We start from the raw sequence: 16,189 nt of genomic DNA, 5'->3' as shown, positions 1-16,189 counted from the left end.
CTGCACTGCACCCCACTCCCTTTTCCACCTGATGTAGATGATGGATGATTTCATTTATGTGGTGCCATTTAGATGGGTTGCTATCTGGGGAAGGGACAAAGCTGTTCCTGAAATTCTTGCTTATCACCACAGGGTACCCCCCTCTGGTCAATGTCCAGTAACCCAGTTGAACAAAGTTATTGGTAGCCTTTTTGCTCCCAATTTGAGAGAGGTTGGCTCCAGTTCAGAGTTTTCACTCTAGACACAGCTGGTTTAGAGACCTGCCGTTAGTTCTGAGGCAACAAAAAGCCACTACTGACTCAGAACTCTCATTAGCTACCACTAGCGAAGAGGTATTTTCTCCTGCTGTACTTCATGGACTTCTTCAACTTGCCATATAATCTAAATTCATTTCTATAGTGTCTGGCAGCAGTCAGGATTATAAATCAACTTTTCTGATGATTCTGAATAATCTCAGGATTTCCATAAATATTCCCATTGTATCACTAAGATAAATGGGACGTGAACTGTCAGAGTGTCTGGTCCCAAGGACCATAGTCCAATATGCCTGCATGAAAGATATCAAGCCCACTTTGTTTTCTTTCCAGGGAGAATCACTTTGGCCATGTGGCAACCTGAATGGAACTTGGAGGAATGAGCACAATTTGCAGGAGGCAAGAGTTTAGAGGAGGCATCAGGAAAGTCAGTCAGTCTGCACATGACTGGAATGCAGTTGCAGAAATTCTGTAAATAGTTCACTTAATAAGGAGCCAGTTTAGATTTACAAGTATGGAGTACTTTTATATTATTATCCTGCACCTGGTATACATTGGCAGTAGTTAGTCTAGTGCAGTGGTTGTCAACTGCGACCGGTGGACCGCTTGCGGCCCAATCAGCACACAGCTGTGACATCCTCAGGGCCATACAGATAGTATTGAATGCAGCCCACAATAGTAAATAGGTTGAGAACCACTGGTCTAGTGAGACCTACAGCAAAGAAGAGAATGTAATTAACAGGCAAACAAAGCAACACCTAGAACCAGAGCAAACAGGCAGCACAGAGGACTCAGACTACTGGAAATACTGGATTTCTAGACAAAAATCCTTGCAAAAGAATAGAAGCAAGAATTGAGTCTGTATACAGAGCTGACCATGGGGGATAACACATGATAAAACAAAGGTAAAGCTTTCTTACTATCTCACTGAGGAAAAAGCACAAGTAGTAAGTGAGACACTGTTGCCAGGAATAATGCCCAAAACACTAAAACACCTAATAAAGGAGTTTGATGAGTACTTTGACCCTGGACAGAATAAGACTGTACAGAGACTGGTTTTTGTTTGTTTACTCTAAACCAAGGAGCAGAAAACAGATAGAGCCTTTTTTCTCCTCATTCCCTCTCATGGGACAGATAGTTCTTCAGAAGGAACAATTTGAACCTAGATAAGTGTTTGAGGGGGATTTTGGAGAGGAGAGGGGGTGTTTGAGGGATTTGGGGGTTTTTTTGGTTGGTTCTTTTTTTTGGGGGGGGGGAGCAAACCACTTATTTGAATAAGGGGAAATTACTTACCTGTAATTTGGTTTCTCTGGAAGTATAATTTGACTGGACTGGGTCTCAAGTTTCCACCACGAGATTGGAAAAAGAGAGATCCTGCCTGAGTTTCAACCCTTTAAACCACAAGTAGGGGTGTTTTGTGCACCAATTAACTACTGTCTCATCAGTGCCTTCCAGAATGTTCCCTTTCAGGTCTCTGATTAACAGAAAGCAAGAAACTCCTTAATTTATAAGCATAAATTCTACTGAAATATAAATGACAAATAAAGCTTAGCCTTATTCTGAAAAGACGGGCAAGTATGAAACTAGATTCTGCAGAGAACCAGAGTAACAGGTAAATAATTTTCCTTTCTCTAAAAGATATGATATTGACTGAATTTCTACCTTGGGTATTAAATGTGGATGGACTGATTTAAATAAGGTTATTTAAATCCCCATGTGGAAAGGCTCGATTAAAATCAAATCTTAAATCAACTCTTCCATTTGTACTCAGTAATTTTCTAAAAAAACGTGCATTTTCACTGGTTGATATAAACATTAAAACATGTTGATTTACAACTAAATAGAGCCCTTACATTAGATTTGGTACATCTTAGGGTATACTATAACTATATACATTTATTTCAGCATATATAGCTTAATATTTTAATATTTGTATTAATTGTACATTTTTAGTATGTTAGAAAATGGTGAATGATACATTACTTATTTACTATATAATTAATTTTTTGTGCATGATTTGTGTCAAGCTGCATTAGGATGGTGACTGGAATTTAATTGAACACACAAAGCAGTATATAAAATTTATATTTATTAAACAAAACAAGCCCTTAATACAGTACAGGACCTATTTTGCCATATTTATAAAGCTTGACTTCAGAAGTTAGAATCTGGGGGGAAATGATCTCTCTCTATATAGAAAAGCTGCCTAACTCAAGATTTTTGATAGAGGCTCATGGATTCAGCATTTATTTAAATGTTTTAAGAGATTATAATAAATTTGGGCCTTAACATATTTTGTATTAATTCAGATGTCATTTTAAACATGTTTATTTTTTAAAACATATTTATAACAAACAACAAAATAAAAAAATACCCTATTTAAGTTAAAAGAATCCGATTATATTTTTTTTTAATTCATGTATTTCTATCCACCCTGGAAGGTAAGCTCCACAAAAACATGTATTCTTCAACTCACGAAGGGACCAAAGCCATCTGAGGTTGTCTCTTCAGTCCTGGAGAATTAAAACTTCCCCCAACTCCTTCCACCAAAAAGGTGGTGGAAAAGTTGGTGAAAAATATGCACAACCAGTAGTATGACAATATTGTCCCTGAGATCAGAACAATAACACATGACCTGCAGTGCAAGCAAGAAAAATGAAAAGGACATGCCTTCCTTTGCAGTCGTACCAAGTCAACAAGTCCCATTTATACCTGTATACATTAAAATTGGGGACAAAGAATCACTTTAAATGAGTACAAGAACATCCTCTCCTATAACTTGGATAAGGATAGGTTCTCCGTTCTCCAGCTATGATTTTGACCTCCACTCAGCAAGTTCAACAGCATGCATCAACTTGAGCATTCGTTTCATAGTCAAAACAATGCGCTGTTACACACTGTGAATTTAATCTAAAAGTGAAAGGATATAGTCCCTCTCTTCTAACAAGTTAGAAACACTTGGCCTTTTCCTCTCATTTGTGCTATTTTTATACCCATGTAACGCCACTGACCTCAGCTGGATTAATCCTCACTTAAACTAATGTAAGAAAGAGGAAAATCATGGCCCAAACTTTTCACCAGAAGTATGTGAAATTGAGATAAGAAGCTGTCTTTTGATAATGAAATGTAGACTCAGCCCAGTACAGCACCTATGGCCTTCCAGCTTATATTAAGTCATTTCCTTCTCTCTGGAGATAAGCTCCACTCTGAAAAATCTATGGAATCAAAATTTTAGGGGTTTTTTTTTCTGAATTCAGATATTTTTAACAATACCTGGCTTTTATATCATGCTTTTCATTAGTAGATCTCAAAGTGCTTTACAAAGGAGGTAGGTATCATCATCATGCATGTGAGGAAGCTGAGGCACAGAGAAGTGAAGTGACTTGCCCAAGGTCATCCAGGAAACCAGTGGCAGAGCTGGCAATAGAACCCCAGTCTCCTGAGTCCTAGTCTATCCACAAAACCTCCCAAGGACTTGCTCAGGGAAGAATGTATCACTCAACTTCTGTATTAAGCTTGAGTTACCTGAGACTACATGCTCAATTCTAGTCTTTCAGCAATATAGAAAATGATAATACCGGGAAGAGATAAAACCTTTTACAGAAATTCAGGAAATAGCCCAGAAAGTCACTCATAATGAAGCTAGGTGAAAAAGGGATATGTTTGTAGCAATGTCTCTACTGGCTACCGGACTATGGTGAAAAACTGGGATGGATTAATGTAATCAATATACAATGTGAGCATATTGTCAAATGAAATCATGATCCACTAGCAGCACACTGCTGTAAGAGAATCTTGCAAAAAAAATCGCAGGTCCTCCCTATTCTACACATATACACAGAATAAGATCTTCTTAGTACATTCATTTAGAACACTAAAACCACCAGCAGCAAAGGTTATTTCAGCTGCAGAATAAAAAGATTATATAGCACCCAGAGCAACTTTTTGTTTTAAGTTTAGAACGCCATGTGTTTGTTTACAAAATTTAATACCATTCCCTAGGAATTTGTAACTGTCCATTAATTCTTTTGAATTAAGACAAGATGTGTTTTCTTTGGGTTTCTTAAAAAAATACCTTTACAGAGAAAGATTCCAGCCAGTTACACAGACTATACAATTCAATTTACTATACTATTACAATTTACACAGACTATTACAATTAAATTTAGATACGATTTTTTTACTCAATAAGACTGGGGTCTTCATGGTAACATTCAAATTAATTTGTTAGTGATTTTAGGAGCTTTAAATTAGTTAATTACCTCCATGTATACTATTTATATTTCCATATTTTTAAATGTACTACAATAAGTGATGTTTGTAATTAGTAAGATTTTTTGACCCTCTTCTGATCATAAGGAACTGGTGAAAAACTTAAGGAAATAAAGCTGAAAAGAACTTAACTTTTCTTCATATTCTTCCCTAAAGCGTTTAAAAATTTGTCGCAGTTGTCCTCCCTATTTCACACCATTTTTCCATTCCTATTGTTTGTTCCTTCCTATTAATATAATATTTAAATATTTTACACAAAAGAACATCTTGTAAAACAGACAAATTAAAGAGCAACATTAATTGCAAGAATACTATTGTTACTAAAATGTACAGTATTCAGAGATCTGTAAATGTTTTCAGTGAATAACAATTATTTCATATGTTAATGTGCTTTCATTCCACCACATTTTTGAAGAGCTAAAACAATTTTAAGTGATCACAGACAGAGTTTGGACTTTAGGTACTAAACTTTTACATCTGTGCTCATTGACATAGTGATTCCATCATTTTGCAAAGATAGTCAAACTTAAGTAGATCCTCAATTTTTAATTCTTTGTAATGTAGATGACACATGACAGTAAAAAAAAAAATAAATAAAATAAAAGAAGAAGCCTACCACTTTAAACCTGTTTATAATGTTTGAAATAGACATTACTGGCCATCTACATCAAGAATGTTTTCATATTAATGAAAGATCCACCTAAAATTACAAATACCGAATTATTTCATTACTTCTAATTTAATATAATTTTCCTATCACAAAAGTTGCTTAAAGTTTTTGGGATCATCATATACAAAAGAAAATTTGTATTCATTGGACCTTTCCACATTCTCCTTAATTATTCTCACTACTGTTGGAGTGAAGTCTAAAACCGTGTACAGTAACTCCTCACAAAGTCGTCCCGGTTAACATTATTTCGTTATCGGGTATCTGATCTATTAGATAACATACTCGTTTAATGTCGCGCAATGTTCCTTTATAGGTTGTTTGGCTCACTCTGCTCTGCCCACCCAGTGCTCTGCCGGGGAGCAGGGCACAAGGGCTTGCCCCAGTCCGCCCACCCGGCATTCCAACCAGGGAGTGGGCAAGCCCCCGACCCCACTCCCTGGCAGGAGCGCCGAGCAGCTGGAATGGGGCATGCCCCCATGCCCCGACCCCCGGCTGGAACCCTGGGTGGGCGGAACAGGGCCCCCACTCCCAGACCCCACTCTCCGGCAGAAGCTCCGGGTGGGTGGAGCGGGGCAAGCCCCTGCGCCCCCACCTCACTATGCCCCTGCCTCAACCAAGCTTCATAATCATCATTGTACAGTATTACATTGTTTGTTTAAAATTATTTAAAACTTATACGGCATATGTTTATAATGTCTTTTGTCTGCCGAAAAAAATTTCCCTGGAACCTAACCCCCACCCCCATTTACATTAATTCTTATGGGGAAATTGGATTCACTTAACATCAATTTGCTTAAAAGTAGAATTTTCAGGAACATAACTACAACATTAAACAAAGAGTTACTGTAGCTCTCATATTCTAATGGAAGGGAATTCCTCATGAATTTAGGTCACTTGATGATAGATAAGAACTTTTGATATATTGTATGTGAAGTAGTTGCTAGTGGTATGTCTCTTACCCCAGTTTTCTTGGAGCCTCTCATATGCCAATTTAGCTGTATAACATGATAAATTCATCACAGTGTTTTGAATATTTCAATACAGTCATGTAGTTAATCTAGATTTGGAAAATAAACCTGTCTAGTAGTTCTTGAAGTAGGTAAGAAGGATAGTTTTGCAGTTAAAGTACAGATCGGGGAGTCAGAAGACTTGAGTCTGATTCCCAGAACGAACAGAGACCTCCTGTGTGATGCTGGACAAATCATGTAATCTTCCTGTGCCTGATTTTCACCCTATTTATAAATTCAGCTACATCCATGCAACTGTACAATCTACTTATGACTAATGTGGTTGTACAGGTGTAGCTGAGGGCATAATTTTACGTACAGAAAACATATTACTGGTGCTGATTCACAAGATGGAAAGAACAATTTAACTGCCAAAGCCCAGGAAGAATTTGTGAGGCTGGCAGTTGGAAAAACATCTTGTTTCTTGAAAATGGAACAAATTTGATATGAAAACCAATGAGATATGCTGAGTATGGAAGTCCATTATCAGAGATACCGACCTTGCTCTGAGACTTTTAGGGATATTTATGAAAAAAATTAGGGGGGAAATTAGGGAGGTTGCTTGGATTAGTGGAGGGGTGGGCAAACTACGGCCTGAGGGCTACATCCGGCCCTCCAGACAGTTTAATCCGGCCCTCGAGTTCCCGCTGGGGAGTGGGGTCTGGGGTTTACCCTGCTCCCACACTCCAGCCGGATAGCGAGGTCAGAATCCACTTCGTGCATGCATACCGAGGCTACCAGAAGCAGCAGCATGTCCCCCCTCCGGCTCCTATGCGGAGGGAAGGCCAAGTGGCTCTGCGCACTGCCTTGTCCGCAAGCGTCACCCCTGGAGCTCCCATTGGCTGGGAACAGAGCCCTCACCCTGCCCCACCCATGCCCCAATCCCCGATCCCCCTCCTGCTCTCTGAACGCCTTGGTCCCAGCCTAGAGCACTCTCATACACCCCAAATCCCTCATCCACAGCCCCACCTCAGAGCCCGCACCTCCAGCCAGAGCCCTCCCTATTCCCCCCACCCTCCGCACCCCAACCCCCTGCCCCAGCCCAGAGCCCTCATCCCCTCCTGCACCCCAACCCCAATTTCGTGAGCATTCATGGACCACCATACAATTTCCATACCCTGATGTGGCCCTCGGGCCAAAAAGTTTGCCCACCCCTGGATTAGTGGCAACTCTCAAAGGTGCGATGCCAAACACAAATACGGGGGGCCTGGGGTAGTGCTTTAAATGCTTGCAATGCATTTTAGATGCACTTCTGTGAACATTGTAGTAATAACAGTGGTACAAACTGAGGTAACATTTTATTTAGTAATATCAGTAGCCATGACCAGGTCTGACCATGATATTGGCCACATCCTCACTGCTTTACAAGCAGGTTTCCTTGCTTAGTCTTGCCCAAGAATACTTTGCCAGATTTCTCAAGTACACCACTACCCCGCTATAACGTGACCCGATATAACACGAATTCGGATAGAACGCGGTAAAGCAGTGCTCCGGGGGAGGGAGGGGGCTGCGCGCTCCGGTGGATTAAAGCAAGTTCGATATAACGCGGTTTCACCTATAACGCTGTAAGATTTTTTTGGCTCCTGAGGACAGCGTTATATCAGGGTAGTGGTGTAGCAGGGTTGACCAAGTGAGTCCACTTTAATGATCATCAGTGATTCCAAACCTTTATCACCAATGTTTTTTCTGAACTCAGTTTGTTTCCTGCGCAGAATACAAAATTCTGTGTCAGAGTTGCTTAGAAGAATTACAGGGATAGCTTTCATTACCTGAGCCAGAGCATTGTATGCTGTTTTGCCATAGACTTCCATTATCTGTGACATGGTATGCCGTTGTTCATCACAACTGGTGCACACCAGAACAGATGACATGTCATCGATCTGGTACCAAGAAAACCGGGCTTCTGTAGTGTGGCTTGCTGTGAATGATCCTTCAGCAGATACAGAAATCACTGCATGAAGAACCCAAAATCATAATATGTAGCCATCATCTTCAGTGCAATTTCAGCATTTCTGCATGTAGTTGTACAGAATCAAGCAGTGGCAGTTTCCTTACTACCTATGTGCATGCCTCTAGTAGTACCAACACAGTGAATAGAAGAACAGCTTCAAGTCTCTATCGGTCAGCCTTGCTGTGTTCTCTGAAACACATATGATGGATGATTGCTTCCACTGAGTTGTGTCTGATAGTTATGTCTTGGATCCAGTCATAATATCTCATTGTCATCTTTCTCATTAGAAGTGAAGTTGTACTGTTGTCAGGCACTTTGCTTCTATCGTCACTGAGGACTTGACGAATATGACAGGAAGTTCTTTCAGAACACTGAATAACTGACATCTGAGCATGAGAATCAGAGACTCCTCTTTTTGCAGTGCTCAGTTTGTCAAAAATTGTGATTGTATAGTCTAAGAACAGGCAGTAAGGTTTCACTTGTGAAGAAATCAGCAAGTGTCTTATACGATCACGACTTTCAATGCCCAGTTCTGCAGCTTGTTTTTGGCACAGCGATGGCATCCGATGTCAATTTAGTTGCTTTGTCATGTTTGGCGTCAGCAACCTAATCTGTATGCTTGCAGTCGCAATGCTTTTTAGATAATCTTTGTTTTGCTGCAATGCCGTTTCGACTTTGATAACTGGCTATGGGTCGCTGCTACTCCAGGTTCAATTTTTGATTGTTGCTAATATAGCTGAATTCAGCTCTGCGTGGCCCATCTTGACTTTCACTAGGTTGTCACTTTTGGTCTGGTTTTGTGGCCTATCACCTCAACACAAGACTTATCAGCATGTGTGTTGTTTTTTATGTTGCTGCAAAGGAAGACAATGTAGACTGATAGTCATAGCTTTGCACCCGGTGCCCCAAGAATGAACTTCCAATTTTGCTGCTTCAGTCCAGAAGAACATGGTGAGTAGTTCCCACTGCTGGATGAGCTGAGTCAGACACAGACCACGCATGTGCTTGCATGTTTCACTAACTTATAGATCTATATATCACACAGCTTCTAACACATGATGAACTCCTGGTGATGCTCCATGCTCTGGTCAAGAAAGAGTAGATGTCAGTAAGAAGTTCATCTACAGTGATGGGCAGGAACTTTGTACTTTTCTCAGCCACAATGTGCACAAGATGACATAGGTAACTCACAAGACAGACAGACCACTGTTGCTGTCAAGAAATGGTACAACACCCATCCTGAGAGAAGCATGGTCATTTTCAAAACCTACATAGTTTGACCACAGGATTGCCCTGGTCTCCACATTTGAATTCAAAAGCTGAAAAATATTCTGTCCAGTGGTACTTTCTGTACTGGTTAGAACTGACAGCAACAAGGTGATCATTTTATTCTTGCTGTCATCGAAATGTATACACACACACACACGCCTGCTTGACCCCATGGCACTACCTCAACCACAATTTTCCTGAGGGGGCCCGAGAGGCACGCACATGTATATGAGATTGCCCTCTTCACATAACCATGACCTCTCTCTGCTTCCAGCCCCGTCCACTCTCCCCAGAGAAACCAGGACTTCTCTTCCCCCCTCCCCTCTGAAACCAGGACCTCTCCTGCTTCCCCTCCCCACATATGGCTAATAGGGGAGGGCAGGCAGAGCCAGGAACCCTGGGCTTTCCCTCATTGGAGGTGGGTGTCAGGGGGGCAAACAGGCAGAAGGAGAGGATTGGCCCTGGGAAAGGTGCCATCCTATATTGCCAAGGGCCCTAAATTACCTTGGCCAGTCTCGGGCCTGGACCTCCTTCCCAGGCTAATCCTCCTCCTCTCCTCGCTCCTCTGTCACATTTTGTCTCTCCTCCTCTGCTGCTGCCACCTCCTCCGCCCCCTCCAGCTTCTCATCCTCCACAGACTGCTCAGTGAGGATCTGGTAAGAGGCAAGCACCCAAACCACAGGCTACATGTTGCATTTTAACTGCCCTGTGGGCTGTGCTAGTCTACATTAATGCGCTCTAGGCATCTAGAGCACACCAGCAGGTCCACATGGGGAAATATACAGCCTGTGGCTTGGGCAGTATGGGGCAGCACCCCAACACATTCAAAATTGCTGTACCTTGCCTATCAGTGACCCCCCACTGCACAATTTCTGCACATGTGCTGCAGAGGCCCCCCCCCCGAAGTTTCTCTTAGAGTATGTTGGGGCTGGATCATCCTGCCCCTCCAGGAAGTAAGTTACACCAGGTCCTTCAAGCCACAGCCCCAGGGGAAGAATGGAAATTCATACCAGGTCCTTCTTGGTTTCAGAAGGGATCATGCCTGTTTCTTCTTAGCCCTGGGGAGAAGTGGGACAGGAGTGTCATACTCAGTCCTCCTGGCCCTTGGCAGGGTTCAAAAAGATGAGGCACCAATAGTTGCAGGTGGCACTGGAGTAGGGGCGGGGGATGCTAGATGTGGTGCCTTGATGTGTCCCAGATCTGGAGGCACCCAGTACTCAGCTGTGTTGGGAGAGAAGGCACAGGGAACCAGCGCATCATCACCACCACATGCTGCTGGTACTCTCAACCCAGCCCTCTACTCCCTGTAGCAGTGGTGCAGCAGTCAGTCACATGTTCAGACCCCACGCTGGCCTGGGAAAGGCTCCTCCCTCAAGGGATCTCACCATCACAACCAAGCCCTGCAAACATGCCCCTGCCAGGCCAAGAAAATGGTACCCACTGTGTCCAATGTGCATATGGACAGGCTGTGGGCGCTTCTGCACAGAGAGGCCAGCGGCAGAAAAGAACCCCTCAGCCACAGTGCTGTGTTGGTCAGACCCACGTACCTAATCCTCCCAGTTTTTAATGTAACTGCAAAATTTGAAGATTTAAGACTCATTTAGTAATTTCATAATTACCTTTTTAAAACTGGAGGATTATGGAAAATTAAGGAGGGTTGGAATCTCGGCAATATACATTTTTACAATGCCACTTTTCAAAGTAGAATTATGCTTTAAGTTTATCAGAGGAGCCTTAACTCAGATATCCCTGACATCAGAAGGTTTAAATCGTAAGCAATGTTGAATTAATATAGAGGTATCTCTTTTCCACAGCTATTCCTCAGTATATTTATATACTATCTATACTGCTACTCTATTTGTATTCCTGGGGATCATTGAAGCCCAATAATGAAAAATCTCTTTTTCTTTTCCATTCACCTGCAGTACTACCTCATCACAAATATAAAATGCAAATGATATTCCCACCTTCTATATTAAACATTTCTCTGAGAGTTGCTTATAAAACACTCTGAAGATGAAAAGCGCTATATAATTATTTCAGTATTAGGGACAGACTGTTCAACTCAAAGTAGAGATCACCTACAGATTGTTGCTCATAGATATTCTAAAATCAACATTCTCTTCATTAATAACCTAAAATGAAGTTAAAATTTCCTATAAAAGAACATCTTATTAATATTTTACAATTTTGTAACGTACACAAATGTGATTGCAGGAATGAAATTTGGCAACGAATCTGTCTTTAATGAGAACCAAACAGTCAAAAATGTTTTGCATTCCTATAAATCAAAAGCAGATTAACCGATTTTGGGGGAGAAAAAAGGGGAGGGGGTAAATGGGGACGATTTTCTACCAGGTTAAGTCCAAACATGCCAGTTTTCAGGCATTTTTATTCCAAAACTATGAGTGAATGAAAATATGGATTTTAATGACACATTATCACTGTCTTTATTGTAGCAACATTAATATTAACGACAGTCACTTATTCTAACACATGAACTGGAAAGGTTTTATTGTGAAAAACAGGTCTGGGAATACCCTCTTCAGTAAAATGTAAACTGTTAAATCTGAGATTTTATTCAATTTATTACAGCTGTTCTACTGTTTATAAAATGTAACAAGGTCTTTACAGTCTGGGATTCTTTTACATATTTTTTAAATCAGGTTGGTACAAAACAGGTTGTACTGATCAACAGAAATTTGTTTGATATCTACACAACTACAAGTTTTCTAAGATTAAAGGCATTGGACTAGTATCATACAACAAATGTATCTAAGGGGGATTTTGATGTATGTGTAATCATTTTCAAGAGACTGGGACCACAAAACAAATTTAATGGATGATTCAGTGTAAGAAAAACATTGCTAGAGCTACAAATCAGACATGCCATCTTCTAAGATGAGTACTCAGCCATAAACATAACAGCTCTACAATTGTACGGAAATACTAAAAACACACTCAGGGAAAAGGAAAGATATTAAAGAATAAGAGAAAACAGAGACAACATGAGAATGATGAAAAAGAACAGAACGAACAAAGATGAAACACAAAGAAAAATAGTGTGTAACAATCAGTGCCCATGTATATACAGACATAAAACATATGTGCAACATGGGGAATAGAAATCTTGATTTTCTTTTCCAAAATCACAAGACTTTGTCACTAGGAAAATCTCCATTGGGGGTAGACAGTATTAGGGTTTATATCCACTTTACAAATGAAACACTAGAGGGCAAGAATTTAAGAGATCTATTTCTATCCAAAAGATGGCAATGGTGAACAAATATCAGCCCATACATTACGTAAAGGTGGATGGGGAGAGATGAGACAGCACGAAAGGAAAAAAAAAAATAACCAAAAAGATAAGATGAAAGACAGGAGCAGAGAAGAGAGCGTGTTGTCTATCCCAAAATTTACAAGACAATGATTTTCATAGGCCTGTCACTAATTTTAAAGTGTCCCAAATTTATCTGAAATAGGACCTGTCACCATAATGTTGTGGCACAGTGTCATCCCACAAAGATCAGAATGTGAAAACACCAACATAAGAAAAGTAAAACGTGGGTTAAAACATACATAAAAAATTGATCCCCTATAAAATAGTGTCTTAACAGTCACAGGTTGGAAAGCTTTACCTTCAGAAAAATAATTCAGGCATTTTTGAAGTGGCTGGAACGATAGAGGTGGTCTGAATTATCATCAGTAAAGAAGAGAGGGACTGGCATTATATTTGCTTGCTACCTATTTTTCAAGTTTTCTGGAAGGTGGATTTTTGAAATCCCATCTACAATTGTGAATAAAAACCTCAGACAAACTTGGCTGTTTCTCCTGAAACTTCTTTTGCCTCCATTTGTATCCCTCCATTAGCTCCCACTTCTCTATGTTTGATGCAATAAACTGCTTGTATTCACTTTCAATGCCCTTCACAGTCAATCCCCACCCTACCGATCAGCTCTCATTTGCTATTGAGCTGCCAGCACTCACCTCCCCTCGGCTCATGATGCTAGCCCACTTGTTTAGTTTTATTTGTGCTTTCTCCCATGCTATCCCTGATGCTTGGGAGGCCTTCCGCATAAACATCTGCAAAGCTACCTCATTATCCACTTTCAAATCCCTCCTCAAAACTCTCCTTTGTCATGATGCCTGCAATATATTTGATAACAGTTAGGCTGCTGGTTTATGATGACCACTACCTATTATGCTGACGAATATTGTATCATTTTTTCTTTATACTCCTCTGTCTTTTCTCTTATACTTCAGATTGTAAACTCCTTGGGGCAGGCACCATTTGTGGTTGTTCTGGTTGTACAGTGCCTAATACAGTGGTATACCCTGGTCCATGATTAGGGTTCCTAGGCGCAACAGTAATATAAATAATTTCAATTTGAAAAAAAGATTAGATACACTGTGGCAAAAGATGCATATTGACAGTTTCTGCCCTAGAGCACAGATGTCTCAAAATGTCAGCTTACACAGTGCAAAAGTTAGGTTCAGATTGTGCTAGACCAGACATAACAAAGTTGCAAGTTATTTTTTTTCCTCTCAGTAATATATCTTTTGGATGGGTATTTGTATGCTAAAATTGTATGCTGTTGGCATGAGGCCTAAAGCCATTTGCTATAAACGGTAAAGTGACTTTATGATTCCCACTTGACACCCTAATCTGAAGCTGGATGGTTAAGACCATTGGTAACAGATACAGAGACTTTCACCATTGTATTGTGAATTCAAATCCAGTCTTTGTTAGTAACTGACCGAAACAGACCAGTTGTTTTCTGATGGTTGTGACCTATGTGAAATGAATATTTACATACATTGTCTCCATGCAGTTCCTAGTATATACATATCAGAATCACAAGTCACCCCCATGTTTGACAGTAATTGACAACCTTGTTGGCTTGCTCAAAAAAGCTCAAAAATAACCAGGGCAAGCTGACTTAATTATCTTCTCTCAGCTGCAGAACAAGGACAAAACACAACAGCAGTGTAGCAAGGAGAAGCTAGCAATGCTGTATGGCAAGCAATGTACATTAATGAATATGAATTTATGGTGAAGTACGATGACACGAGTCACAGTGTAAACTCTTTCCATACAACTTATACAAAACGTTACAAATACAGAACCAAATACAGCCCTATTGCTATACTGTATATAATAGTAATAGGAATGAATTTGGTCTATGTCTTCCCTACCTTACAGGCAAAGTGTGAGGTTTAGTTCACTGACGTTTATAAAGAGCTTTACTATGGTCAAGTGGAAGACGCCCAAAAAACACAAATTTTTATTAGGAACTGAGTAAATCCTGGCAAAGTTAACCCCCCCCCCCCACGTTTTCCAAGAGCTGCAAGGGGTTTAGAGATGTGATTCGTGTTGACTGTTAGGGAGTCAGCAAGCCGCTGTGTAACAATTTAAACGGGCATCATCGGCTTGTTAACCTAGTGAGTTTCAAGCTAGGGAGAAGCAGCCCCGGGTGCCAGGCTTGCCGCACTCGGCGCGAGGTCTCCGAGCCCCTGCCCCGCTCGGGGCTGCCACACCCCCAGGGGAAACCAGACGGCACCAAACGCTTCTCACCGGCGCAAAGGGACCAAGCCGGGAGCAGCTGAAGAACATCCTCGGGCCTGGGCGCTGCCCGGAGCGAGGTGCGGGTACGAGCGCAGAGTCCAGTCCCCAGCGCGGCGCTCGCGGGAGGGGGGGCGGCAGCAGGGCCTCGCAGCGTCCCGGACCGGAGCCACAGCGGAAGGGACCCGCACTCGTCCCCGTGACCGGCCCCGCACGGAGCGCAAGACACGGGCTCCGCTCCGCACCGCCCCCCTGGCGGCCGCAGAGCAGCCTCTGACCTCACCGCCCGGCGACTGGGGAACACGCTGCCCCTCCACCCCGATAATGGGAAATGACCCCGCCCCCTCCTCTTACCCCGTGGCCGCTGGTCTCGCGCCGCGCCGCCGGTTTGGAAATTTCGCGCGCCCGGGGACGCCTGCGCTGGGATGACGCCACGACGCCTTTCCCCCGCCCCAGTGAGCTGCTCCTAACGCGCGTGCGCGCGAGCCGAAGGGGGCGGGGCGAGCGGGAAGGGCTGCGTTGGGATCTGACCCCCTGTAAGGGCAGGGCAGCCGTGGGGGCAGCGTGGAAGAGGGACGGAGATGGGTCGGTACGTGGGGCCTGGAGGGGAGTAGGGAGCATGGGGTGTGTAGGCGGGAAGGAGCCGGGCAGGACTAGCTGCATGGGAAGGAACGTGCCATATTTAGGCAAAACATCACCATTATTTTGGAATTACCCCCCGACTGACGCCCACCCCCCCTTGAGCTCCACACAGTACTTGTCAGCTCTCTGGTCTGTTTGCATCCTCCTAGCCCGCTTCGGGTCGGTACGTTTCGGGTCAGAGCTGTGACACTAGTTTACCATCTCTTTAACAGTTGTGCTTAACTTGGATGCTCCTAGGAATGAGGTATTCCAGAAACAAGTACTGCAACTTCAACACGAACCGGGTGGGCTTACAACAGGTCACACTCAATCACTTAAGCAGTCAAAGCTATGGTTATGTTATTTATACATTTAAAAAACATTGCGCTGCTGTGTACATGCACACACTTACGAAAGTATTGCCCTAAAGAGCCAGATCATACTCAGTGAAATAGTTCCCCTCATTTTTACAGAATTATATAGATGAGTAAAGCAAGATTTGACTCTAAATATAAAACTGAGGAAATAGGTTAGTTCATATGACTGTCAGTGGGATAAGGAAACTCATCTTTAATTGGCCTA

The 16,189-nt window shown here is 42.1% G+C and overlaps 1 protein-coding gene across 1 annotated transcript in view; it reads right to left on the bottom strand.

Moving 5' to 3' along the window:
* FANCC (FA complementation group C) overlaps positions 1–15,413 on the bottom strand; it is a 127,721-nt gene extending 112,308 nt beyond the window's left edge. Inside the window, exon 1 of the mRNA XM_034773790.1 lies at positions 15,341–15,413. The gene's annotated coding sequence lies outside the window, so the exon portion shown is untranslated. The remainder of the gene's footprint in view (positions 1–15,340) is intronic.
* Positions 15,414–16,189: the final 776 nt, after the last annotated feature.

The sequence above is a fragment of the Trachemys scripta genome, chromosome 6 (assembly GCF_013100865.1).
Source record: "Trachemys scripta elegans isolate TJP31775 chromosome 6, CAS_Tse_1.0, whole genome shotgun sequence".
Lineage (NCBI taxonomy): Eukaryota > Metazoa > Chordata > Testudines > Emydidae > Trachemys > Trachemys scripta.
This window is presented reverse-complemented; position numbering and strand designations above follow the sequence as displayed.